The sequence below is a fragment of the Monodelphis domestica genome, chromosome 5 (genome assembly GCF_027887165.1).
Source record: "Monodelphis domestica isolate mMonDom1 chromosome 5, mMonDom1.pri, whole genome shotgun sequence".
NCBI lineage: Eukaryota > Metazoa > Chordata > Mammalia > Didelphimorphia > Didelphidae > Monodelphis > Monodelphis domestica.
This window is the reverse complement of record NC_077231.1, coordinates 180,552,820-180,579,956: the sequence shown is the minus strand read 5'-3', so window position 1 is coordinate 180,579,956 and position 27,137 is coordinate 180,552,820. Positions and strand designations below refer to the sequence as shown.

The 27,137-nt window shown below is 36.4% G+C and overlaps 1 long non-coding RNA gene across 1 annotated transcript in view; it reads right to left on the bottom strand.

Moving 5' to 3' along the window:
* Window positions 1-574: 574 nt before the first annotated feature.
* LOC103099916 (uncharacterized) overlaps window positions 575-27,137 on the bottom strand; it is a 55,993-nt gene continuing 29,430 nt past the window's right edge. Inside the window, exons 2-4 of the long non-coding RNA XR_008912265.1 lie at window positions 13,228-13,397; window positions 7,213-7,338; window positions 575-949 (exon numbers count right to left, since the gene is read on the bottom strand). This is a non-coding gene — a long non-coding RNA (uncharacterized LOC103099916). The remainder of the gene's footprint in view (window positions 950-7,212; window positions 7,339-13,227; window positions 13,398-27,137) is intronic.

The following is a 27,137-nucleotide window of genomic DNA, read 5'->3' as shown; positions in this document are numbered from 1 at the left end:
AGGACCAGCCTTTCTCCACCTAAATCTCCTACTTCACCAGGAGATATGCATTAAATTTGCATTGCAGGTGGAGTTGTTAATTGATCCAACTATTCTGGAAGGGAATATGGAAGTATGCCCAAAGGGCTTTAAAAGACTGCCTGCCCTTGGATCCATCCTTACCATGGCTGGGTTTATACTCCAAAGAGATAATAAGGAAAAAGATTTGAACAAAAATATTTATAGCTGCGCTCTTTGTGGTGGCAAAAAAATTGGAAAATGAGGGGATGCCCTTCAATTGGGGAATGGATGAAGAAATTGTGGTATATGTTGGTGATGGAAAACTATTGTGCTCAAAGGCATAATGAACTGGAAGAATTCCATATGAACTGGAAAGATCTCCAGGAATTGATGCAGAGTGAAAAGAGCAGAACCAGGAGAGCATTTATACAGGTAGATTAATACAGTCTGGCACAATTGAATATAATGGACTTCTCTACTAGCAACAATGCAATGACCCAGTACAATTCTGAGGGACTTACAAGAAAGAATGCAGTCTACACCCAGAGAAAGAACTGTGGGAGTAGAAACAGAGGAGAAAAACAACTGCTTGATCACAAGGCTCAAAGGGGATATGTCTGGGGATATAGACTCTAAATGATCATTCTTTTGCAAATATTAATAATATGGAAATAGGTCTTGATCAATGACACATGTAAAACCCAGTGTAATTGCTCCTTGGCTACCGGAAGGGAATGGGAGGAGAGGAGGGAAAGAACACGAATCATGTAACCATGGGAAAATATTCTAAATTAAATAAATAAATACAAAATATGCATTAATTATGGCACTTACCTTAAAGAAGACCTGAAGTTTGTTTGTAGAAGTAAGTGTCAGAATAGTTGTAGCATGTGTTATTGTGAATTGGTGCAGTTTTCTACTTTCTTGATGTTTCTCAAGGATGCAATTTCTTAATAAAAATAAAATTCAAAATATACTTAAATTGTTCCCTAATCTATCAAGCTCATTGGAACAAACACATTATTAAAAAAAAAACATAATAGCAGTACTGACAGTTATTTACAACCTGGCCATTCAATTTGTGCTTTATGTTCTATTCAAAATGCTCTATTTGCTGTTCACAGTAAAAGGCATCTATCCCATTGCTTATTCTTTGCACAGGCTGACTCCTTCATAGACTGTAGTTCCTTCTCTTTAGCTTAATCTCATGGTTCCCATCAGCTCTCCTGAAAGCTCAGGTCAAGTGTGACTTCAAATACCAGATTCCTTATGATCCCCTCATTCTTAGCTTCTCCTCCAACAATTTATTTGCATTTATTTATTTTTTAGTGTATTTATAATATTTACACATCTGTTTTCATATTCAATCCCATCTCAATCCTCCCATTGGAATGTAAGCATCTTAAGGAAAGATATTGTCTCTTTTTCAATAATTGTATCTCCAGAGCCCAGCAAAGTACCTGGCACATAGTAGACATTTATTATAGACATCAACGTCATTTAATACTACTTTTTATTCTAGCATGAAAATGATTCAAACTCACATCTCAGGGATATGTTATGGATAGTGTAACATGTCTTCAGACTGTAGAAAAGCCAACATCTTGAAACTACTCTCTAAAATCAGGAGTTGGTGGAAGGAGTTCCCTTAACCATGGGAATCACAGGTCCCAAAAATTCTTCCAAATAGAAACACTGAATGGAAGAAGTTCTTGAGCCATCATGGCAGGTTAACTTAACTAATAAAGTATTCTAGAAGAATATAGGTTTACTCCGGCTTTATGCAAATAATCTTATCCTCCTTAGCCCCTCTCCCCATAATAGGATTTTCTAGCTTAATTATAAAAACCTTATTAGAGGATTTTAAAATTTATTTGATGGAGCATCCCTTTGCAGAAGTTCCCAGCCCTACAGTCTTCCTGTACTCTGTCCTGTCCCATCCCAACTTTCTTTGTTATTTAATTTCCTATCTGCAAAGGAACTCCATAAATTCTAGTAGTCCTTTACCATATCCAGGATCAAATGTAAAACCCTCTGGCTGATCAAAGTCCTTTAAAGTCCTTTACTTCTTTCCATTACTTTGTAGTCTTCTTACACCTTCCCCATTTCCCTTTACTCTGATGTATACATTCTCTTCAATCTAGTGACTCTGACCTTTTCACTATTCTATAAGTAGTCACTCTCTTACTCGGCTCTGAGCATTTTGTCTGTCCTCCATGCCTGGAATATTTACCCTCTTCATCTCTGCCTCATAGTTTCCCTGGACTTCTTCAAGACTCAACTAAAATTTCTCCTATAGGAAGCTTCTTAATTCTCCCTCTTAATTCTATTGCCTTCCCCTGGTGATTATTTCTTATTTTTTCCCTGTATTGTAGCATGTTCATGCAGTTTTGGGGTTTTTGCCTTTCTTTGTATCCCATAGCAAGGCAAACAACTACCTCACCTACCCCATAGCACTTTTTTTAGTGTCTTAATGAGGATGGAAGACATCTGAAGTAATGAATTGAGTGTTATGCCTGAATTTAGAGACCTCAGATCAAATTCAGTCTCTGCAACTTCATTACTTGTATGTCCCCAGGCAAGACATTTGACATTAACATCCTCCAAGAAACTATCTAGGTCTTATTTACTTATGCCATAGACCAGCTGTGACCTGTCTCTAAGGAAGGGATTCCCACATTCCCAGTTCTTTTAGATAAAAGAGCATTTTTAAAAGAACCTATGATCCCAGATCCCTTATGTATCCTAATGAGAGGATATTCTCATATCAGAAAGAAGCAGGATGTATCTTTACCTACAGATATTTTTGTTGACTTTGGGGTCTTCCCTTTCAAACTACTGATCTGAAACAATTCAGCCTGGGTGGCCATGATGATTCATCCAAAGATAGCATTTCACAAGATAAGAATGTTTTGAGATTTATGCTGAGTAGAGCTCACCTTTCCTCCTCCCACTCACCATAAATAACAATCCTACATAAACATATAAATATCCACTTTGTGGGGAACTGATGATGCTGAAGGAAACAATAACAGCAGGAAGTACTTTAAATGTGTTATTTCCTTTGATCCTCACAATAACCAGGTGATTTAGCTAGGAGACAAAGGAGATAGAATAATAGACCTACAGTGAGTAAGACCTGACTTCTAATTTAGCTTCACACTAGATATGTTGCTCTGACCAAGTCACTTAACCTAAATCTGTTTCTTTTTCTCTGAAATGAGGATGATAGGATCTACATCTCAGGATTGTTATGAGCTTCAAGTGAAATATTTGTAAAGTGGTTTGTGAAGCTTAAATGACTATATAAGTACTAGCTATTATTGTTGTCCCCAATTTATATGTGAGGAAACTAAGACTGAAAGAGGTTAAATGAAATTAACTTCTTAGAACTGAAATGTTAAAGTTAAAAGAAATTCAATGAATGTAAAATGCCAATGGCCCACAGCTAGCAAGGGTATCAGGCAAAATTTGAACTTACCTCTCCTAGTGCCTTAAGTCTCCTGCTTTATCTAGTCACTATAAGTCAGCTGTCTCAAAGTGGTCATAAGTTTTAGTGCTTTTCATTCACTTAAAAATCATTCATTTCTGAGTCAAATATAACCATTAAATGGAGATACAGAGCTTAATGCTAAATGTCTTCCTGCTTCCTAAAAATAAATGGGAAAAACTATTCAGTAGACTATGTCATAGGTACCTGGATGGTGCAGTGCATAGCACCCTGGGCTTGGAATCAGGAAGACCTGAGCTAAAATCTTACTTTAAACACTTTTTAGTTGTGTCATCCTGGGCAAGTCACTTTACCTTGTTTGCCTCAGTTTCCTAACCTGTAACATGAGTCAGAGAAGGAAAAGACAAACCATTGCAGTATCTTTGCCAAGAAAATTCCGAATGAGGTCAGAAAGAATCAGATGTAACAACAATGAAAACTATGGCACATTATACATGTAGCCTGTCAGGAACATATGTTGAATGAGAGCATCACAAAGAACAACTTTAAATCACACCAGGTTGCTGCATGACCTTCCCAGGCATTCCAGTTAGAATATTAATAAATAAGATAAAATAAATCTGTCCCTCTTGGTTGGTTATTTAAAAGACAAGCTTTTATTTATTTATTTATTTATCTATTTTTTTTAGGGGCAAGAAACAAAAAATACCATAGGCCTCCTGGTGGGATTAGAATTCCTAGTTCTTTCTAGGTGTCATGTACTATGGAAAAAGTTTTTGTATTGCTTCTGTTGTGTTTGGTTCTGTTCTTAGGTAAAGGAGAATCAGAGACATTGTAAACTTCAAAAAATTATGAGTCCATAGTTTACAGCTACTTTCAACAAGCTCTACTGGCACAACAAGCAAGGAGTGGTCTACTTGGATGATCCCAGTTGTGCATTTTGCTGGCAAGTAAAATAATATGTTCTGCCAGCATAAGAGTACTTGTTCATGGGGCAAATGCTATATAACAACCACTTTAAATTTGAGGCCATTCTCCCCAGACACAGAGGTGGTGGTAGTGTGCCCTTGTTTGGAGGGATTTCTATTTTTTTTTTTGTATTTTGGTTTCCATTATATCATTTCAGTAAAAATTGTTTCATAAAGACTAATTGACATTAATTGCTTATTTATATCAGAGATATGAATTCAGTAACCAACACTGAGACTCTAATCATTGGTGCTTGATAATGAGGAGGTATGCTGGAATGGGGGCTTGAGCTAAGAACATGAGAAAAATCACCTCATTGTCTTTTAGGGGTACCCCTTGCATCTTGCCAGCCATATTCTTGTCAACCAACCTTTTAGTAGGTGAGTTGGGAGAATAAGTCTAGAGCCTATAGCCACCTTAATAATAATAGTTTATATTTATCTAACCTCAGGTGTGCAAAGATCACAACTACACATAATTTCAGGCAAAACTGGAGTTAAATTTTTAGGTCATACACCTCTATGAAGGTCCATTCCTACTACCAAGACCTACCAAGAATCCTTCCCCTTGGGCAAAATCTGAGTTTGCTAATCAATATCATGGCCTTCCAGAACTACTATCATCTAAATGCCAGGAAGAGACATTGGAGGTGGCCTTAATGGAGGCATATACAATGCCAGCCAACATTTTTGATGTAGAGTATGTGCTAGAAGGGAGCTTAATCAGATAAACCCTGAGCTTGCTTTGCCAGAGGTAAAAAACGCTTCCCTGTGGCAAAGAATATCACATGGAAGTGTATGTCTAGAACCTGAGGTTAAGGTTTCCAAAGAATCCAAATGGCTTTTAAAAAAACACTCCCCCCAAGAACAACAACCCTTTTCTAATGTTTTCAGTCTTGATCTACCTTATTTGGGTATTTCTTAACCTAGGTGAATTATAAAGTATCAGGCTAATTTGTTAAGAACTTCAGTATTGCTGAGTGGAGACTTTACTTGGATTAGAAACATCCCACCTGAACCATAAATTCTTTCATATTTAATTAGAATTAGGAATGTTGTTTTTATGTATAGACAATTTATAGAAACCTAAAGAACCCCCATAAGATTGTACAAAGATTCAAAAGTATGTCAAATGGGTTTTATATTAAGACTTGAACAAAGTTTTATTTTGGTTTTGGTTATTGGATATGCCCATATCTGGTACAGTACCCGCATTGAATTGCTGTAGAGGAAACACCATTCATCTAGACAATAAGTACTATTTTTGACTGATCATTCATAATTTTTTGAAAATTGGATCTGGTCTTCGCTAACATTAACTCTGCTCTGTGGATGAAGAAAAGTTTTGCTAAGAAAATCAATACACAAGGAATGTGGTAAAAAACTATTTGTAAGATGCTTAGTACCTTGTATGCAGATAGAGCTAATTACAAATGACCCAACCTACTTATTAAAGCTGACCCAATAGGAACGTTATTTAAAAGTCCATTGCTTAGCAATAAGATAGGTTTTTGTAGGTACTTGAAAATTACATAACTGCTTTTCTAAAAAAAAAATGTCTATGATTAAAACCTCCCAGGGATTGCCCTGGTGCAGGATTTCCTCCTACTCATGCTCCCTTCCAGGTCCTCCATACTCCTTCCTATCAGTCCAATTCAATTGAGGTGCTCTTGTATAGACTATGCAAGTTTGCTCTATAGACAAGAGAGACTTCATCCAAGAAGGTGGCCCTTCAATGCGTTGTTACTTCAGTGACCTACTTTTAAGGAAAGGTTAACTTCCAGTGAGGACTCAGAACTCAATTAAATTGCTGTTAAATTCCAATATTTTCCCTCTCATACTGAGTCATCTGATTTGGGCCCTGCAGGGTGCAGTGTTACCTTGCTTGGTGAACTGAATAATTATTTATAGATTCCCTGAACATTAAGCTTACCCCTTATCTAACTTTACACAGGCTGTCTGGTTAGTGACTCTTGGAGAGACACCCTACTGGATAATGTGGGCCCACATGGTAGGTCAGGGCCCAGCTGCCCCCTTTTCCATTCTGCATTGATGGTTTGAAAATACGAGGACAATGGCTGCACGCCACATTGATTTTATAATCCCTAATCTAATGTCTCTACAGGGGGCTCTAATTCCATATAAAATGCATAAAACAAAGAGATAAATGTTAGTTATTATTAAAAATGGAGGTTTCAAGGACCCATTGTAAAGCTTTGTACATACAGAAGGAATTCTAAAACTAGGTTATTGAAGGAAAAAAGTAATTTCTTGATGAAGCATTAATGATAAATAATAAGCCTTCAAGAAGCTAAAATACACAGCACTTAATGGCACTTCCATTCTGAGCATTTTATAAATATGAACTAATGGAATGCAAATTGTATTTCTCATAGTTTACAATGTATTCATCCTACAATGAAACTGATTCACTATCCATTAATTGAGTGAGATCTTGAAGTACTTAAAAGCAACAGGTTTTGTTTTTTTTTTTAATTTTGTTTTGTTTTTGAGGTTAGTATCTCCTGGCTCATATAGTTCATGAAGGTGACAATGTTGTGTAGCAGAGAGCCCAATGGGCATGGAGTCAGAGGACTTGGGTTTGAATTTTGACTCTGTCACTTTTTATGTGTGATCTTGGACAAGTCATTCTTGGAACTATAATTCCTTCATCTATAAAATCTCATAGCTCATAATGTACTTCAGAAACTGAAAATGAAAACTATTTTTTATTCTAGCAATGAATTCATAGCAATGAATTCATAGCAATGAATCAAAGCTGTTGGTGGGTACCTGAGAATGTCAGTAGTTGATGCAAATCTGAAGGGATTGGTACTGCCCCTCAATCCAGATTGATGGTCCCATGGTCTCATTCAACAATTCACAGCAAAAAATCCACAGAGATGTGGCACCTGCCTTCTGAAAGCCATGATAGAAATGTAAACTGTTAGATGTGCTTAAAGTAGAATGAAAGATAGACATGCTAGGCCATGTAATAAATAGAAAGAGCTGTATTTTAGCTTCCACAAAATTACCATCCCTCATCCAGGCATACCATTACTGGGAAGAAAAGAAAAATCTTGATAAAACATCACTGAAAGTCAATAAAAACATCCCATTTTTTTCAAGCCCTGAGGCTTTCCCATTATATATGAAACAAATCTCCATTTGTTGATGTCATGTCTTACTATAATGAGAAATCAGAATTATCCAGGATTATAAATGATATATTAACTGCTTTACATCATGGAAGTAGAACATATATAAATTTCCCATTAGCCAAAATATTGTCTGGCACCTAGAAAGCAAGACAAGGAAACTCCCTAAGATTCATTAAAACACCCATATTTCAAGTGGGACCACATTTAGTAAGTAGGATTGCAGATGACCTTGACCACACTAAATGCTGGGCAGTCAGAAGCCCTATTTATTTTAGAGACTTTGTTGTGAAAAATTTTCTTATTAAACAATAATGGAAAACACCTCATTTGATTTATTGGATTGTTAGGTACAAAGTATAATGACAGCTTAGCTACCCTTAAAGCCTGTACTGTGTTGTTTTACACAAATCTCTTGGCAGATGAGATTTTTTAAGAAAGAAATGTTTAGGTGGATAATTTAATACCACCCCACACAGAATCTGAGGAATCTGTTCACTTTTTCTTATAAGTTTTGTTTTTAAGATGAACAATGGTGCTTTCCAAATTCTATTAAGAGAACGAATTTGACCTTGGGAATTTAGGGTCTACTTTTCAGGATTCCTTGAGCAAGAGAACAATATGACTCATTCTGCTAAACCATAAATATTATAGGATTAACTGAGTAAAGCAACAAAAGTTTCACAAGATGAGAAATCAGTGATGAGTTTGGAATAACTATCTTTGGAGGGAGTGCACACATTGATGAGATCACAGACCCATCCAAATATGGAATGAGTACACAATCATTAAAGTTATAATACATGACTACAAGTGTTTGACATGAATGAGAGCAATTGATAGTCTTTCATATTCATGATGTAGAGGAGAGGTTACTTGACTAGATGCCAGGAAATCAGGGTCTAGCTCAGCTACAAAATATGTGACCTTAAAGGAGTCACTTTTCCTGATCTCAGTAGTTTTATTTGTTAGTTTGGGATAGTATTAAGGTTATTTCCTAATCTATCTAAAACTAATAAACTAAACCTATCTCCAGGAATATTTTTAGACCAAAAAAAAATTTATGGAAAGTAAAATTTTAAAGTGTTATAGAGATATGAGACAGTGTATCTATGTAATCCATTTTAATAAGCACTTGCTAAATCAGTTAGTTTAAAAAAATTATTAAGCATTTACTATGTGCTAGGCACTGTCTAAGTGCTGAGGATGCAGAGGGTCCAAGACTCTTAAGGAGTTCACAGGCTAGTAGGGGAAGACAACATGAAAAACAACTATATGTAAACAAATTAAAGACAGAAAAATCTGAGGTGAGGAGGGAAAGAATGAACCATAAATGGGCTTAGAAAAAGCTTTTCATGAAAGTTGGGAATTTTATAGGCACTTAAGGGAAGTCAAGAAAGCCAGGAGGAGAAGATGAAAAGAGATCATCGTCTAGACATAGGGAGTAGCTCACTCCTTGTAGATATGAAACTGAATTTCTTGTGCACAAAAGAATAGCAGTGAAACCAGTGTCAGAGCATGTGACTGGAAAGGTGTAAGGTATAAGGAGAGTGGAAAGGTAGGAAGGGGCCAGATTGTAAAAGGCTTTGAATGACAAATCTAAAAATTTATATTTGATCACCCAGAGGTGATAGGGAGCCATTGGTGGTTATTGAATGAGAGGTATATTAAGATTTATAAAGCACTTTATATATAAAGATACTTTATATAGTATCTCTTTTAATTCTTACAATAATTTTGGGAGAAAGATGTTATCCCCAATTAAATAGATCAAGAAACAAACCTGGAGCAGATTGAGGTTAAGTGATTTGCCTCCAGTGACAGCTACTAAATGTTTTTAGGTTTGAATTTGAACTCAAGTCTCTAAATTCAGGTCTAGCCTTCTATTCTCTGTGGAACCTAAAAGTATCTTGTCCCCAAAGACCACACATAACTAGGGTTTCTCCAGGGGAAAAGATTTCCCCTATCAATTGTTACATAATTTCTTATCTTCTTTACTCTGAATTGAGACAATTACATTGCCAGAAAGCAAACAAATCAATAGCTTTAAGTTTTGGCCTGGGGACACTGTGTATCCTACTAGAAAAGACAAAGGATTCTAAAAGTCTGATTTTAGTGAGGGAGAGTGAGAAAAAAGAAAGTGGCAAATTGAAAATGATTAGAAAGTTAGACTTCAAGAGTTGCTTGGTTTATTTTCTTGAAGCAAGATGGAACAATGGAAGCTTTTATAGTGAAAGATTTCTGTACATAGCTAACATAGCTGCAGGAAGCCTCCAAGCCTCCTCTGATTTAAAAGGCTAGAATCTCAAGGTTCAGAGTCTGAAACAATTTTTGAATGCATTTAGATGCTTATTTTTGAGCTTTCCCATTCTTCCCAAACTGCATGCATTGGAGGAAGGTAGTTTAATTTGGCTCAGCAACCAGACTTGGCATCTCCCATCACTCTTGAATGTGTTTAGTTACACTCTCTCTCTCTTTAGGAAGCCAAAATGACTTGTTCTGTTTTTATCAAACTTCAATGGAGGAAAACTTCCTTGGAAAACTTAAAACTACTCTCTAGGTTAGGAGACTATCATTTTATCTGGAAAAATCTTCTGTTTAATCTCCAAGTATCTATGTATTTAGTGAAAAGGAAGATCAAAAGCACACTCAATCTAATTCTGGAATTAAAAAAAAAAGTGAGTACTTTAAAAATCTGTTTATTAGGTTTTTTTTTTCTTTGAAATGATAGTAATTTAAAAACTGACAAGTTTCACTTATGTCATTCTAATTTAAGGATTAGGATTAAGAAAAAGGTTAGATGTATTTCTCTCTGATTGAACTGTCCAGGGCTATTGAGAGTTTCCTTTTTTGGGAGATTCTACACCTCAGGTCTTGAGCTGTGCCAGATAGAGAAGTGAACTTGGAATATGGAGAACTTGTGTTCAAATTCTTCCTACACTTTCTAGAGGTATGATCCTGAGCAAGTCACTTAACTGTTTTCAGTCTCAGTTCCCTCAGTTTAAAAATGAAAATGTTATGAAGTTTGAATGAGTTAATATATGTAAAGGGTTTTGAAAACCTTAAATTGCTTTTTAAATGTGGGGAATGACCTGACTTTTATGTTTTCATAGAATTCATTCATGTTTTTTCTCTGATCTCCTCTAGTACCCTCTGTTATAGAAATGAAAGGCCCAGAGAAGCCTGGCTTCCAGATAACACAGGATTAGGCCCAGATTTGGTCCTTATTTCATTACACAACATACACCAGTCTCAAACACAAATTTAGGAGAAAGGGGTGGGATATCCTGGGTAGTAGTATTATATACCTGTGCATTGAGGAAATTCATTCTGCTTCTTCCTCCTATCTGTGATTCGGTGAATGTGCTATAGATTAAACATTTGTACTTTAATTTGGAAATGGCAAAGGCTGCCATTTTGCATATATAGATAATGCAAAACAGACACTTTGGCACAGTAGGTAAGTCATTCAGGATATTGTGGGTCCTGGTTTCAAATTTCATCTTTGACTGTGAATTTTACAAAGTAAATTGCTTAATCTCTCAATACCCCTAGATCATTCTCTAAGACTCTAAATGAAAGCTTTGCATGAGAAAAGAAAGCTTCCTCACCAGGAAACTTTTGTGATGAAATTATGTGTCCAGACCAGAGAAAAACAAGCAAATCAACAATTTAAAAAGCCAGTAACAATAACATTTTTTTTTAAAAATCTAGAGGACATATTTCCCATATGAAGAGCCACATTTGAAGTTCATTTTCTAAAGTAAATATTAAAATTTTCAAGAACATTGTAACCTGTAAATGAAGATCAATTAGTTGCTTACTGAGTAAAATCAATATGATATCTATTTGAGACTAATATTAAGGGTCAAAAAGGAGGCAATGTTTTTCTTCTAAGAAATAGATCTTTCCCTGAGAATTCAGCTTAAAGAATAGATACTAAAGCTATTCTTCAAGATGTAGTTAGTGTCAAGGTATTAAATAGGCAATTTATCTTTATGTTGGAGCATTCAGGGAAAAAAAAGAAACTTTTGCTTGGAAAACAAATGCCTTCCTACTAAAAAGGCAGTCAGAGTGCACCAAGAATTTGAATGAATATCTTTTCCTTGCCACTTATAATTATGCTTTAAGGTTAACTAGCACCAAATGTAATAGCATTAGAATTTATTTATTGAAATGATACAACTTTAAAATCTATTACCCGTACTTTGATATTCATGAACCATTTCCAAATAGAGCATTGGGCCTTTTAAATGGTAACCTTTCCCCCTCTACAGACCATTATGTTCCAGTCGCTCATAAAATCACTAAGTAATTAGAAGTCAAATATAGGAAGATGTTAAAAATAAGCACCAACTTCATATTGGCTGAGCAATATCTGTCTCTCCTCCTTTTAAATATCTATTCCAAGGGGGAGGGGAGGAGGAAGTGAATTGATGTATTGAAACAAGATTTTATTACAAGAAGAAAAAGAGAAATTACTTTGTATTAAAAGAAGACAATAGTGATCCCTAAACATAGAGAATGTTAAAAAATACAGGTAACTAATTAAAAATATTAAAATTATTAAAATGAGAATGAAATTGAGAATCAGAAAGAGAGATAAAAGTTATTTTAAAAAAACATTAGAGGGCAAGAAAAGTGGTCCTAAATTCATTCTGTATTTTCCTTTAATGTGTTAATTTTTAATGGCTTTTATCTTGCTTTCTGATGATTGGTAGAGTTGCTAATGCTCTCAGACTGTGCATCTGCATTTTGGAGTTAATTTCTTGATGACAGCACTATTCACAGACACATCTCCTCTGAACTGTCCTGCTTTTATTAAAACATAGAAGGGATGCATCTGTTTTTTTCTAATCACAGTTATGAAACCACTGGCTCATGATTATTGCTCATTTCCCTTCACAATGTCCTTTTGTGTTCTTTCAAAATTGCTCCATAAGATACCTGTTGAATAATATTGCCAGTTCTAAATGTAATATGGAATATGGAACATTTTTATAGGTGTGCACCTCAAAAATGATTTCTTTCCATGAAGAATTTGAGACACAAAACTTTTGTTATGGGCGGGAAGGATACCCTTGGGCTTTGGGAAGGATACCTTTTGCAAGCATGCAAGACTCCAAAACTTAGCTTAAAAACAAAAAAGAGATTTATTAATTTAGAAAGTCATGTTGAGAGTGGCCAGGAGGATAGCAAGGTGGAACAGCAAGATGGGGAGCAGTTCCTTGGGAGGACAGCATGAAAGGAAAGGCTATTCCTCCATTGGAACAGCATGGGTGGGAAGGCTGTCCTCCAGACCACATCAGTTCTGGGGATTATATACTCTTTAGATGCTATGTCCTGGTGTGGACGTGACCTAGAGTATTAGTCCCTCAGGCATTTGGTGGGGTGAGGTGGTCATCTGACTGGGGTCTGCCTGGAGGCATAAAGATTCATCTCTTTGTCCATTTTATATCTAGAGGACAAAAGAGGGTAAACATCTCAGGACCCTAGGTGGGGTGGTTGGGTATTTCTAAGTTAAGAGTCACAAGGATGCAAAGGTAAGGGAGTTTCCCTGATAATAGTTCACCTGGGTTTCTGGGGTACAGTGCCCATGTCATCTCCCCCCTCTCCTAATATATAAGGGAAAAGGGATGATGGTCTCTACCTTCTGTAACTTCTTCACAGCCGAGAATGGGTGTAGAGTTGTCCCTGACTAACGTTAGGAGAGAGAGAGAGGTATTGACTGTAGGCCGTGTCCAGAGCATCAAGCTGGGATGGTTATGGTGGCATCTGGCATCTGGGTGACTCCCATGAGTGCTTTTACCCTAGAAGCAACTAGAGAAATGAATTAGAATTATATGTCCAGCTGGCTGGGTATGCATGATTTAAAACATAGGAGAAGACCCAAGATTTAAGGAAAGAAATAATTATGGTCAGGTAGTTAAGAGCTAAAGTAAAAGGGGTTAAAATAACAGGGAAGGAAAGGCTACAGGCACAGGGTCATAGGGACTTGTCCTCAGTGAATGCCTGGGTCCTAGGTAGCTGGGAATCTGCTTGGAGATGTGAAGGATCTCCAGCGACTGTTTCCCCTGATGGGCAGACAGGTCACAAGGGGAGAGTCAGTCCCTAAGATAGAAGTGTATAAACCAAGACTGGGGCAAAAACTAGAACAACAGATAGAAACAGAGAATAATACAATACAGTACAATAGCAATTGGCATTATACATTTGCATTTGGGTATCTTAGCCAACAGACCTCTTCAGAAATCATCTTCTGACAGGAATAGATCCCTTTAGGAAATTGGATTCCTGAGTTGTTTGCAGAGTTGGTATGTGATGTTTCTGTTAAAGAATATCCTTTTGCAAAGTACACATTAACTATAACATCTAGAAAAACTTGAGTAACAATATTTTACAGATAAATTTCTTTACTCCAGATTCTGGGGAAAATTCAGGAGAGCTTTGAGCTATTCCAAATTCAAGATCCAAACTTCAATTAAGGCTATAAATACAAGCATCAATTAATACATTTCACCTACTTCTCCAAGTATGTTCCTAACAATTTGAGAATGTTCAATTACTAACCTAATAGGTTGTTTGGGGAAATGGAAACTTTAATTTTTCAATTTGTATTATGTGCTGATTATGGGGATTGTCACGAAGGAAGAAGTCCCAGAAAGGGAAAATATTTCCTCATGTCACAAAGGACACAATGAGTGGCTTCGTGTACCAATCAAGGTTGTCACTGTCATTATTGTTTCCCTCAAGTATCAGCAGCCTAGATGGTCAGGAAAATTCAGTCCAAAGTGAGCCTTGGGCTGCCTTCTCTATAACCATCCTAGGACTTTCTCCTTAGAGCACTTGCCATTGGATCCCAGAAACCTTCTTTTTCCCTTAAAGGACAAGTCTCACCCATTATAGCTCAGAGAAATTTCTGCTTATCAGCAGTCCCAAAACACATTTCCATATCCTCAAACAAGCTTTTCTGACCATTTGCCCTCTCTAAGGATTCCTTAAAGCCTATGAGTCTACATTATAGCAATTATTCTTACATATTTTGGCAATAATTAATTTATCACAATTTAGTCATAAGACCTGAACAGGAATGTTGAATTCATTAGCTCTATAGTAATATACAAATCAAGGCTAGATCATATCCTGGCCTTAAGCCATCTGAAGGAACTAAGACAAGACCAGTCAGGAATCTCTCTAAGGAATTTTCAGAGAAATTCCAGAATTATTTGTGATTTTCCAAAACTACATACAATTCTAGAAATTACCCCCCAAGTTAAAGATCCAATTATGAGGACAGAACATCTATCTGTTCACTTTCACCTTCTCTCTCTCTCTCTCTCTCTCTCTCTCTCTCTCTGTCTTTCTCCTTTCCTTCAAAACCCTCTGCTTAAAAAGCAGAACACAACTTCCATTCTTCCTTCACAAATCTACAAACTCAAGCTTTATGGACTTTAGATCAAAGTCCCTCTTTCGTCTGAATTCAAATCCAACATACCTCTCCACCTTCTCTGACTTGCTTTTATCATCATAAGTCAAACAAACATTCTATTGATATCACTTCAATTGCTAATCGGTAACCCATAAGAATTCTGATTCAAAGGATCATTGAAATACTGTATCTGTAGTATAGTACTCATCAGTTATGAGTTTCAGTTCATAGTACAAATTGGTAAACTGAGATAACCATCAAGTATTGAACAAAATCTATGGTAGAGTCAGGTTTACAATGAACTTTTGTTTACATCCAAACAATATTTAAAATACACATTTCAACAGCAACTCACATAACATTTCAAAAAATTTCATAAAGCTTTTAGTATTACAGGATCTATTTTAAATTTAGAGATTTGAAACCTTTTAAGGTCTGTAAACCTTAAAGCAAGCCTTTTGACAAGCAGGCTGATTATCTATTTTCAAGACCAAGAAGTTAAATGTAATAATAAAGTTAGTCCAACTTTAATACACTGAGATGAAAACCATTGAGAAGAAAACCATTTGATAATTTTAAGCAAAAACCCTTTTTTTGGTAAGTTTAAACACTTAAACCCATTTTACAAAACTGATCCATGGCTTTTCTATACAAACTGAAATTTCACTGTCTGACAAAATTAAAATTAGGGTGTTTTTTTTCCAAACCCATATAACTATATGATCACAATTTTGAAATAAAATACCAATAAATACCTCTAATAGACAGATTTTAAGCATTACTTCCTTCTGGCTAGCAGACAGGGAAAGGAGATTTATCAGGTCTTCTTATTTCTCCCTGTTTACCTCAAAACAGAAGATAATTAATAGGTTGTTCTACAAGTTGAAAAAAAAACCTTAGTTTTAAAAGTGTAAGACATTTAAAAATCCCCAAAATAGGGGTGTCTCACCAGTTTTTCTGTTCAGAATCAACCCCCTTCCTCTCTGCAGAAGAGGAGGAAAGCAGATATGATTAGTTAACTAAAAAGTTTCCCCATTTCCTTTCCCCATCTCAGCCTGGAATTCTTGGCGGGCCCTTGCCTTAAAATCCAAGTAAAGAGTAGAGTTTGGAGAACTGGGATCCTGGTGAGAGAATAAATCTAAAAGGTTCAGAGCTTCTGTCCATAAAATATGTCCAATTGCCACCTGGTGTTGGAATTTAGGGTAACAAAAAAAAACAATTTCCTCATCATTTTTTTTATGTTACTCAGCTATTTAACATGAGAGAAAACAAACAAACAAACAAAAAATCCAACTGAATTTTCTCTCAGGCTCCTTAGACTTGATCTCTTCCCAACAGGAGAGGCCTGCAAGCATGTTTCTCCCTTTGTCTTAATTGGATTGGCTAGTCCCTATCTGGCTTGACCTCAGGCTGAAAAAAAAATTTTCAATTTTAGGGTGCCATTATATTGTGGCCAGTCAACATTACAAAAAGAAATTGGTTGCTTTTTCTTTAAGCTCTTTAGTGCCGATTTTTTCCAGTTTTTAAGTATACACCCCAAAGGGGAATCTCTCTGGGTACTCTCTGTCTCTGTCCCATTTAGATGCGGAATGGCCAATTCCACCCTGGAGTGTCAACAACTATGCATCCACAGAGGTTGTCCAACCAAGAGCACTCAGTGTAAGACTGAGGTGAGGCTGCCCACAAACCAGAACGTCTTCTAGTATCATAAGGGGAAGCCAACAGATAGACCCTAAACTCCAGTGGCCAGACTGATCTGGGGCCAATGGGAGAGAGAGCATGGAAGAGTTCCCACAAAGATCTCACCCAAAAGCTGGGGGTTTCAGGAGTCAAAGAAAAGGGTCCTTTCTACCTGAGAAGCTGTGTCCTCGTGGATGATCCAGGGTACAGGAGTAGCTTTCAGGAGAGCTCCATGTTGGGTGCCAAAATGTTAGGGGCAGGAAGGATACCCTTTGGGCTTTGGGAAGGATACCTTTTGCAAGCATGCAAGACTCCAAAACTTAGCTTAAAAACAATTAATTTAGAAAGTAATGTTGAGAGTGGTCAGGAGGATAGCAAGGTGGAATAGCAAGATGGGGAGCAATTCCTTGGGAGGACAGCATGAAAGGGAAGGTTGTTCCTCCATGGGGACAGCGTGAGTGGAAAGGCTGTCCTCCAGACCACATCAGTTCTGGGGATTATATACTCTTTAGATGCTATGTCCTGGTGTGGACGTGACCTAGAGTATTAGTCCCTCAGGCATTTGGTGGGGTGAGGTGGTCATCTGACTGGGGTCTGCTTGGAGGCATAAAGATTCATCTCTTTGTCCATCTTAAATCTAGAGGACAAAAGAAGGTAAACATCTCAGGACCCTAGGTGGGGTAGTTGAGTGTTTCTAGGTTAAGAGTCACAAGGATGCAAAGGCAAGGGAGTTTCCCTGATAATAGTTCACCTGGGTTTCTGGGGTACAGTGCCCATGTCACTTTTTGGCTTATCTGTCCTTAAAAGAAATTATTTCAAAATTATTAGATCAGAGATTTAACACTAGGAAAAATCTCAGAGGTCATCAAATCTAACCCCTCATTTTGCATTTCGGTAAAATAAAGCCCAACAAGGTTGTAATTTAACTAGGGGTACATATGTGTACATATACATATACATATACATATACATATAGGGGTACATGATATCAGAGGTGAGATTTTAATTTTTACATCATATTAGCATAAAGTAATAAATCTGGTATTTGTTAGAATAACATTTCAGTTTTGCCTTTGTTTCCACAGTGCTTAGAACACATTAAATATGTCAAACATGGATTAATTTAGTCAGTCATTTTCAATCATGTCTAACTCTTCATTACTCAGTTTGGAGTTTTCTTGGCAAAGATACTGGAATAGTTTGCCATTTCCTACTCCAGTTCATTTTACAAATGAAAAAACTGAGGCAAACAAGTTTAAATGACTTTTCCAAGGTCACATAACTTGTAAGTGTCTGAGACTAGATTTGAACTAATGCCAGAGTCTTCTTGATTCTTAGCCCAGTACTTAATCCACTGTGCCACATAAGATACCCTGTTTGATGGATTAATTAATCAATAGCTACTAATTGATTAGTTGATGTTTATTCAAATGGTCATTTAGAAGACTTTAATTAAGGAACAAAGAATATGATTGACTTCATTTAACCCAAACTTTTCTAAGGAAACATTGATTATTTCTTTAGCTCATATATTTGCTATTCCTTTGTCTTTTACCAGGAGATCCCCTTTATTTGGGCAGATACTTCTCTCTTAAAAATCATTTTGCAATCAAAACAACTCTCAGGTACCACCTTATAGCTAAGCTAGCAGAGTAGTGAATATGACAGTAAAGGAAAATAATAAATGTTGGAGGGGATGTAGCAAAATTGGGACACTAATGCATTGCTGATGGAGTTGTGAATTGATCCAACCATTCTGGAAGGCAATTTGTAATTATGCCCAAAGGATTTTGTATGTCCTTTGATCCAGCAATACTACTACTGTGTTTGTATCCCAAATTGATTTTTTAAAATGGGAAAGTTTCTGATTGTACAAAAATATTTACAGCTGCACTCTGTGGTGTCAAAACATTAGAAAAGGTGGGGATCTCCCTTAATTGGGGAATAACTGAACAAATTGTGTTATATGATGGTGATGAAATACTATTGTGCTATAAGGAATAATCAACTGCTTAATTTCTATAAGAACTGAAAAGACTTCTATGAACTGAAGTAGAGTGAAATAAGCAAACCAGGAGAACATTGTACACAGAAAGTGAAATATTGAGGGATGATCAAATGTAATTGACTTTGCTACTAAAAGCAATGCAATGATTCAGGACAATGCTGAGGGACTTATGAGAAAGAATGCTATCCACATCTAGAAAAAGAACTGTGGGAGTAAAAATGAAGAAGAAAACACATGATTTATCATTTTTATATGGGTGTGTGATTTGGGGTTTTGGTTTTAAAAGATTACTCTCTTACAAAAATGAATAATATGGAAATAGGATTTGCATGACAATATATGTATAACAGTGAAATTACTGGTCAGCTTTGGGAGTAGGTAGGGAAGAGAAGTAGAAGGAAAAAAGAATCACATAGAGTGGGACTTCCAGGTAAGCATGGTGGCAGTCTAGACATGGGATGCTTCCCCTCCTCAGGCCCACCAATATAGATGACCTAAAAAGACCCAAAAAAACCAATTCTCATAAGAATGAAGGGACCCTACAGTAGGGTTCAGCATTGAAGGTACATGGGATTTGGGCATTTCCATACTATAAGGGATTGAAAAAGCTCCCACCCAAACTTGAGCTGATCTACTTTCCCCCACCTCACCATTTGGAGCCAGAGTTAGAGCCAGCACTTGACAGAATCAACAAATGAGCTAGGGACACCTCTGGAAAAATCAAGAGGCAGCTCTAGGTCTTGGGAGCTGACTAAGACCACCAAGGACCTACCCCTGAGACCAGTGACATTCAAATCCCCAGCAGGCGGGAAAGGGAGTGCAGAACTTGGGCACTCAGAGCCAGCATGTAACAGAATCAGTGAGAGAATGAAGGGCACCTCTGGAGTGAGCAAGGGGTACATCTAGGTCTTGGGAGCTGACTAAGACCTCCAAGGACCTACTCCTGAGACAAGTTACACCTGAAACCCTAGTGGGTGGGGGAGCGCAGACCTTGGGTGCCCCTGGAAAGGTAGCTCAGCTGCTGAGATTTGAGAGCTTGCCTCAGGCAAAAGCCTTGCTCCTTAGCTCCTTACACAGAGAGCCTGCCCTCCTCACTCATATTTCTGAATGGAAAAGGAAGGGTGAAAAAAAAAACATAGTGATGGCAAACATTGCCCAGGAACAATTTCTCAACACCAAGAGAAACAAGAAGAAGGGATTGAATTTGAATAATTTTTACAGAGGAAAAATACAGACTACAGAAGAAATAGCAGAAGAGGAAATCCAAATAAATGCTCCAAAACCTTCCAAAAGAAGTGGAAATTGTTCACAAGCTCTGGAAGAATTTAAATTAGAGCTTATCAAAAAGATGGAAGCCTTCTGGCAAGATTAGTGGGAAATAGTTCAAAAAGAAAATTAAAAAAATATAGCACAAAACCAAACAATTATAGCTGAAAATCAAAAAGATTAAAGCAGAAAACCAGGCCTTATGGACCAGAATTGAGGAAATGGAAATCAATGCTCTTGCAAAACAGCAAGAATTAATAAAGCAAAGTCAAAAGACTGACAAAATAGAAGAAAACATAAAATATCTCACTGACAAGGTGAACAGATCAGGAAAACAGAGGAAGGAGAGACAATTTGAGAATCATTGGTCTAGCTGAAAAGCCAGAAATAAACAGAAATCTTGACATCATACTACAAGAGATCATCTAAGAAAACTGCCCTGAAGTTCTGGAACAAGGGGGCAAAATAGATATTGAAAGAGTTCATAGAACATACTCTACACTAAACCCCCAAAAAACAACTCCTAGAAATGTAATTGCCAAATTCCAGAACTTTCAAGCTAAGGAGAAAAACCTACAAGAAGCGAAAAAGAAATAATTCAGATACAAAGGAGCACCAATAAGGATCACACAAGACCTGGCAGCTTCCACAATAAAAGATTGCAAGGCCTGGAACATGATATTTAGAAAGGCAAGAGAACTGGGTCATCAACCAAGAATCACCTATCCAGCAAAACTGACTGTATACTTCAAGGGTAAAGTATGGGCATTCAACAAAATACAAGATTTCCAAGTATTTGTAAGGAAAAGACCAGAACTAAGTGGAAAGATTGCTATCCAAACACAAAGATCAAGAGAAACATGAAAAGGTAAATAAGAAAAAGAGGGAAAAGGAGAAAAATGTATTTTTTTTATTCAAACTCTCTTCTTTAAGGGCTACAATTAGATAAAATTATATGGGGAAAATGTTATGTGTAACTCTCAAAAACTGTATTCATTATAATAGTAAGTAGAAGAATCACTCATAGGAAAAGATTGGGGCATTAAGGGATAAAAGATACTATGCAAAAAAAGAAAAAGGATTTGGGGAAATTGTAGAGGGTACCAAGAGATATATGATGAAATAAAATAAATAGAATAATCTTTTTCACATAAAGATACACACGGGAAGGGGATGGGAAGATTGTTCCTATTAGAAGGAGAGGAAGAGAGTGCTAATAGATAATACTTAAACCTTACTCTCAGTGAAATCAACTCTGAGAGGGAAGAGCATCTAGATCCATTGGGATCTTGAATTCTATCTTATCCTACAGGGTAAGGGAGAAGGTAAGACTAAGGGGGTTAAGGGGGAGGCAGTACAAAAAGGGAGGGAAGGAGAGGGGGGAGGGAACTTAACATACCCTAAAAAAAACAAGAAGGGAAAAAAAGGTAGGGACCAGAAAGGGAAGCCTATCAAGGGAGGGGATTAGGGGGATTGATTAAAAGTAAACCACTGGATTTAAGGCATATAGCAAAAGAAGAAAGGACAGAAGTAGGAGAGGACATCAAAATGCTAGGGAATTCACAAGTGACAATCATAACTTTGAATGTAAATGGGATGAACTCGAACATAAAAAATACATGAATAGGAGATAAAACTATGGGATGCAGCCAAAGCAGTACTCAGGGGAAAATGTATATCTGTGAGTTCATTTATTAACAAATTAGGGAGGGCAGAGGTCAATAATTTGGACATGCAAATCCAAAAACTTGAAAACAAACAAATTAAAATCCCCAGAACAAAACCAAATTAGAGATCATAAAAATGAAGGGAGAAATGAATAAAGTCAAAAGTGATAGAACTATTGAACTAATAAATAAGACTAGAAGCTGTTATTTTGAAAAAAAAACAAACAAAATAGACAAGGTACTGGTCAATATAATTAAAAAAAGACAAGAAGAAAATCAAATTAACAGTATAATAGATGAAAACAGAGAACTCATCTCCAATGAAGAAGAAATTAAAGCAATGATTAAAAATATTTTGCCCAATTATATGGCAATAATATGGCAATCTAGGTGACATGGATGAATATTTACAAAAATAAAAATTGCCTATATTAACAGAGTAAGAAATAGACTACCTAAAAACCCCATATCAAAAGAAAGAAAGAAAGAAAGAAAGAAAGAAAGAAAGAAAGAAAGAAAGAAAGAAAGAAAGAAAGAAAGAAAGAAAGAAATTGAACAAGCCATCAAAGAACTCCCTAAGGAAAAATCCCCAGGCCCTGAGGGGTTCACAAGTGAATTCTATCAAACATTCAAAGAACAGCTAATCCCAATACTATACAAACTATTTGACAGAATAAGCAAAGAGGGAGTCCTACCAAATTCCTTTTATGACATAAATATGGTACTGATTCCAAAGCCAGGCAGTTAAAAAATGGAGAAAGAAAACTATAGACCAATCTCCTTAATGAAAATAGATGCAAAAATCTTAAATAGGATACTAGCAAAAAGACTCCAGCAAGTGATCAGGAGGCTTATTCACTATGATCAGTTAGGATTTATACCAGGAATGCAAGGATGGTTCAATATCAGTAAAACCTTCCACATAATTGACCATATCAACAAGCAAACCAACAAAAATCACATGATTATCTCAATAGATGCAGAAAAAGCCTTTGACAATATACAACACTCGTTACTAATAAAAACACTAGAAATTATAGGAATAGAAGATTCTTTCCTCGAAATAATAAACAGTCTCTATCTAAAACCATCAGCCAACATCATCTGCAATGGGGATAAGCTAGATGCATTCCCAATAAGATCAGGAGTGAAACAAGGATGCCCATTATCACCTCTATTATTTAACATTGTACTAGAAACACTAGCAGTAGCAATTAGAGAAGAAAAGGAAATTGAAGGTATTAAAATTGGCAATGAAGAGACCAAGATATCACTGTTTGTGGATGATATGATGGTCTACTTAAAGAATCCTAGAGAATCAACTAAAAAGGTAATGGAAATAATTAACAACTTTAGCAAAGTTGCAGGATACAAAATAAATGCACACAAGTCATCAGCATTTCTATATAATTCCAACACATCTCAGCAGCAAGAATTAGAAAGAGAAATTCCATTCAAAATCACCTTAGACAATATAAATTACTTAGGAATCTATCTGCCGAGACAAAAAACACAGGAACTATATGAACGCAACTACAAAACACTTTCCACACAACTAAAACTAGATCTGAGCAATTGGAAAAAACATTAACCGCTCCTGAGTATTATGAGTTAATATAATAAAAATGACCATCCTATCCAAACTTATCTATTTATTTAGTGCCATACCCATCGAACTTCCAAAAAACTTCTTATTGAATTAGAAATAAAAACCATAACAAAGTTCATTTGGAGGAACAAAAAATCAAGGATATCCAAGGAAATAATGAGAAAAAAATACAAAGGAAGGTAGCCTTGCAGTACCAGATCTCAAACTATATTATAAAGCAGTGGTCATCAAAACAATTTGGTACTGGTTGAGACAGAAAGGAGGATCAGTGGAATAGGTGTGGTAAGTGACCTCAGCAAGACAGTTTATGACAAGCCAAAAGATCCCAGCTTTTGGGACAAAACCCCACTATTTGATAAAAACTTCTGGAAAAAACTGGAAGACACTGTGGGAGAGACTAGGTCTGGATCAATACCTCACACCCTAAACCAAGATAAACTCAGCATGGGTGAATGACTTGAACATAAAGAAGGAAACTATAAGTAAATTATGTGACTACCGAATAGTTTACATGTCAGACCTTTGGGAAGAGATAAATTCCAAGCCAAGCAAGACTTAAAAAGCATCGTGAAATATAAAATAAATATTTTTGACAACACCAAATTAAAAAAGTTTTTGTGCAAACAAAACCAATGCAACCAAAATCAGAAGGGAAATAACAAACTGGGAAACAATCTTCATAACAAAACCTCTGAAAAAGGTCTAATTACTCAAATTTATAAAGAGCTAAATCAATTGTACAAGAAAATCAAGCCATTCTCCAGTTGATAAATGGGCAAGGGACATGAACAGGCAATTTTCAGCCAAAGAAATCAAAACTATTAATAAGCACATGAAAAAGTGCTCTAAATCTCTTATAATCAGAGAGATGCAAATCAAAACAACTCTGAGGTATTAACTCACACCTAGCAGAATGGCTAACCTGACAGCAGAGGAAAGTAATGAATTCTGGAGGGGACATGGCAAAGTGAAGATATTATATTAATTTATTTTTGCTGGAGTTATGAATTGATCCAACCATTATGGAGGGCAATTTGGAACTATTCCCAAAGGGCACTAAAGGACTGTCTGCCCTTTGATCTAGCCATAGCATTGCTGGGTTTGTACCCCAAAGAGATAATAAGGAAAAAAGAACTGTACAAGAATATTCATAGCTGCGTTCTTTGTGGTGGCAAAAAATTGGAAAATGAGGGGATGCCCTTCAATTGTGGAATGGCTGAACAAATTGTGGTATATGTTGGTGATGGAATACTATTGTGCTCAAAGGAACAATAAAGTGGAGGAATTCCATGGGAACTGGAACAACCTCCAGGAAGTGATATAGAGTGAAAGGAGCAGAGCCAGGAGAACATTGTGCACAGAGAGAGATACAATGTGGTACAATGCATGTAATGGACTTCTCCATTAGTGGCAATGCAGTGATCCTGAAAAACCGGGAAGGATGTATGAGAAAGAGCACTATCCACATTCAGAGGAAACACTGTAGGAGTAAAAACACTAACGAAAAAACAACTGCTTGATTACATTGGTTGAGGGGGATAGGATTGGGGATGTAGACTCTGAATTAAAGTCCTAGTGAAAATACCAATAATATGGAAATGGATTCTGGTCAAGGACACATGTAATACCTGGTGCAATTGTGCATTGGCTATGGCAGGGGAGGAGATAGGGGAGGGGATAGAGGAACAGAAAATTTTTTTTGTAACCAGGGAATAATTTTCAAAATTGACCAAATTAAAAAAATGAATCACATAACCATGGGGAAAAAAGGAAAAATATATTTTGCATATTAATAATAATGGCTAACATTTATATAGTATTTTAAATGTTTGTTATGTCTTTACATGTATTATCTCATGTATGTAGGGCACTATTCTCAGAGGCCCCTTATCAGTTTGATGAGTTTTTTTTTTCATTCTACTTGAGGAGATTGGAGAGCAGGGGTCTTTGAATAGGTTCACAGATATTCTTGACTTGGGGATCATGAGTTCCAAAAAGTCTGTGAATTAGTATGGGAAAAAATGACATCTTTATTTTCACTAGTGTTTGGTTTCCTTTTAATTTTATGTATTTTGTTTATATGCTTTAAAAATTCTAAGGTGTTCATAGGTTTCACCAGACTGATGAAGGCCAACCAATCAATCAATAACCTACTATTAAATACTCATTATGTGCCAGGTACTTGCTAAGGGCTAGAGATACAAATATTAAAAAAGAAAGATAGTTCCTACTTTTTAGGAGCTTACAATCTCACGGAGGAAGATAGCACTTGAAAGGTAACTAAAAGGAGGGGGGAAGATATGATAAAGTCAAATGTGTATAACACACACAAACACACACAGAACACTTGGACTGAGGCATCTGAAGATTATTTCCTCAATTAGTGTAGAAATGCATTGTCTAATTGCCATGCAATTGCTCCCTAGTTGCCAGTGACTAAGACTAGGTAGATGAGGAGGCAGGGGTTTCTTTCTTTCCTGTTATAGCCTATTTTACTCTACAGTTGTGATGGTTTATAGCAAAAGCACATATCAGTGACAAATGTGTTTGTGTTAGTCTTGAGAAGGGAGTTCAGAATCACTGCTCTTGAACTACAGGGATTTTTAATTCATTAAACAGCATGGCCAGAGATGGCAGATTTCCTAGGTAGCAATGGCTTTGGAAGTGATTGTGTAGGTGATCCCAAATTTGAGAATTTCTTATTTTAAGTATGTGGACACTGACCTCCAAGAAGTGTTCCTCAACAGTACTCTTTTTGAAGAAGGAAGAGAATCCTCAATAAAGTATGGTGCTATTCCTAGAGGACTACAACCATGCCATGGGGGAAAAGGTGGATAGGTAAGGAAGAAGAGGAATAGCCCATTTTATCTTTGCATATCTATTTCCCTGAGTAACTTAGCTTGTATAGCTTTGAAAGGAAAGGAAATTGATTTTTTCAGGATCATTTTCCAGAGTGTCATTGCATTTACGTGAGACAGTGTTTTATAGTTATTGGGCTAACTTCCTCTTCATGTCAATGAAGTCAATGAAGTCCACTGGTCAGAAAGAGATTACAGGGGACCCTAGCTGGCACTGGGTTCACCAGTCACTGTATATCAATTCTATTTCATGTATGCAGCTCTGAGTCACAGTTTCAAGGCATGATTGGTTGAAAAGGAGAAGGTAGGAATACCTAAGTGGCTCAATGAATAGAAAACCATTTCAGGAGACAGGAGGTCTTAGGTTCAAATTTGACCTCAACTATTTGACCCTAGGCAAGGGTCAGCCTTATTTGTCTACCTTTTACTGCTCTTCTGCCTTTGAACTAATACTTAATATTGATTTTAAGAAAGAAGATAAGGGTTTACAAAAAGGAAGCAGGAGTTCTGGATCACACCAACATGAAAGGACTAAAAACTTGTAGACTCCTAGAACTAGCTTTGACAATAGCAGTATAAAGCAGCCTGGCTCTTGGGATAGTACCTCCACAATTCCAGAATAATAGAGCCCAATTTTAATATAGAGTTTAAAGTCAAGAAATAATGTAAAAAAGTGAAAAAATAGAACTTGACTATAAAAGCTGCTACAGTAGCAGGGAAAATCAAGACATAAACTCAGAAGAAGACAACAAGATGAAACCACTTAAAAGCAAAGCCAAACAAAAAATGCTTGTTGGCCCCAAGCCCAACAAGAATTCCTGAATGAGTTAAAGAAAGAGATAAGAATAGTAGAGGGAAAATTGGGGAAAGAAAAGAGAGGCACACAAAAAAAATATACAGTAAAAAGTAGAATTGATGTAATGGTAAAATAGGCACAAAAATTACCAAAGAAAAGAGCTCTTAAAAAGCAAAATAGGTCAAATAGAAAATGATTTACAAAAATTCACTAATAAAAAAACAAAACTTCTTAAAAACATAATTGG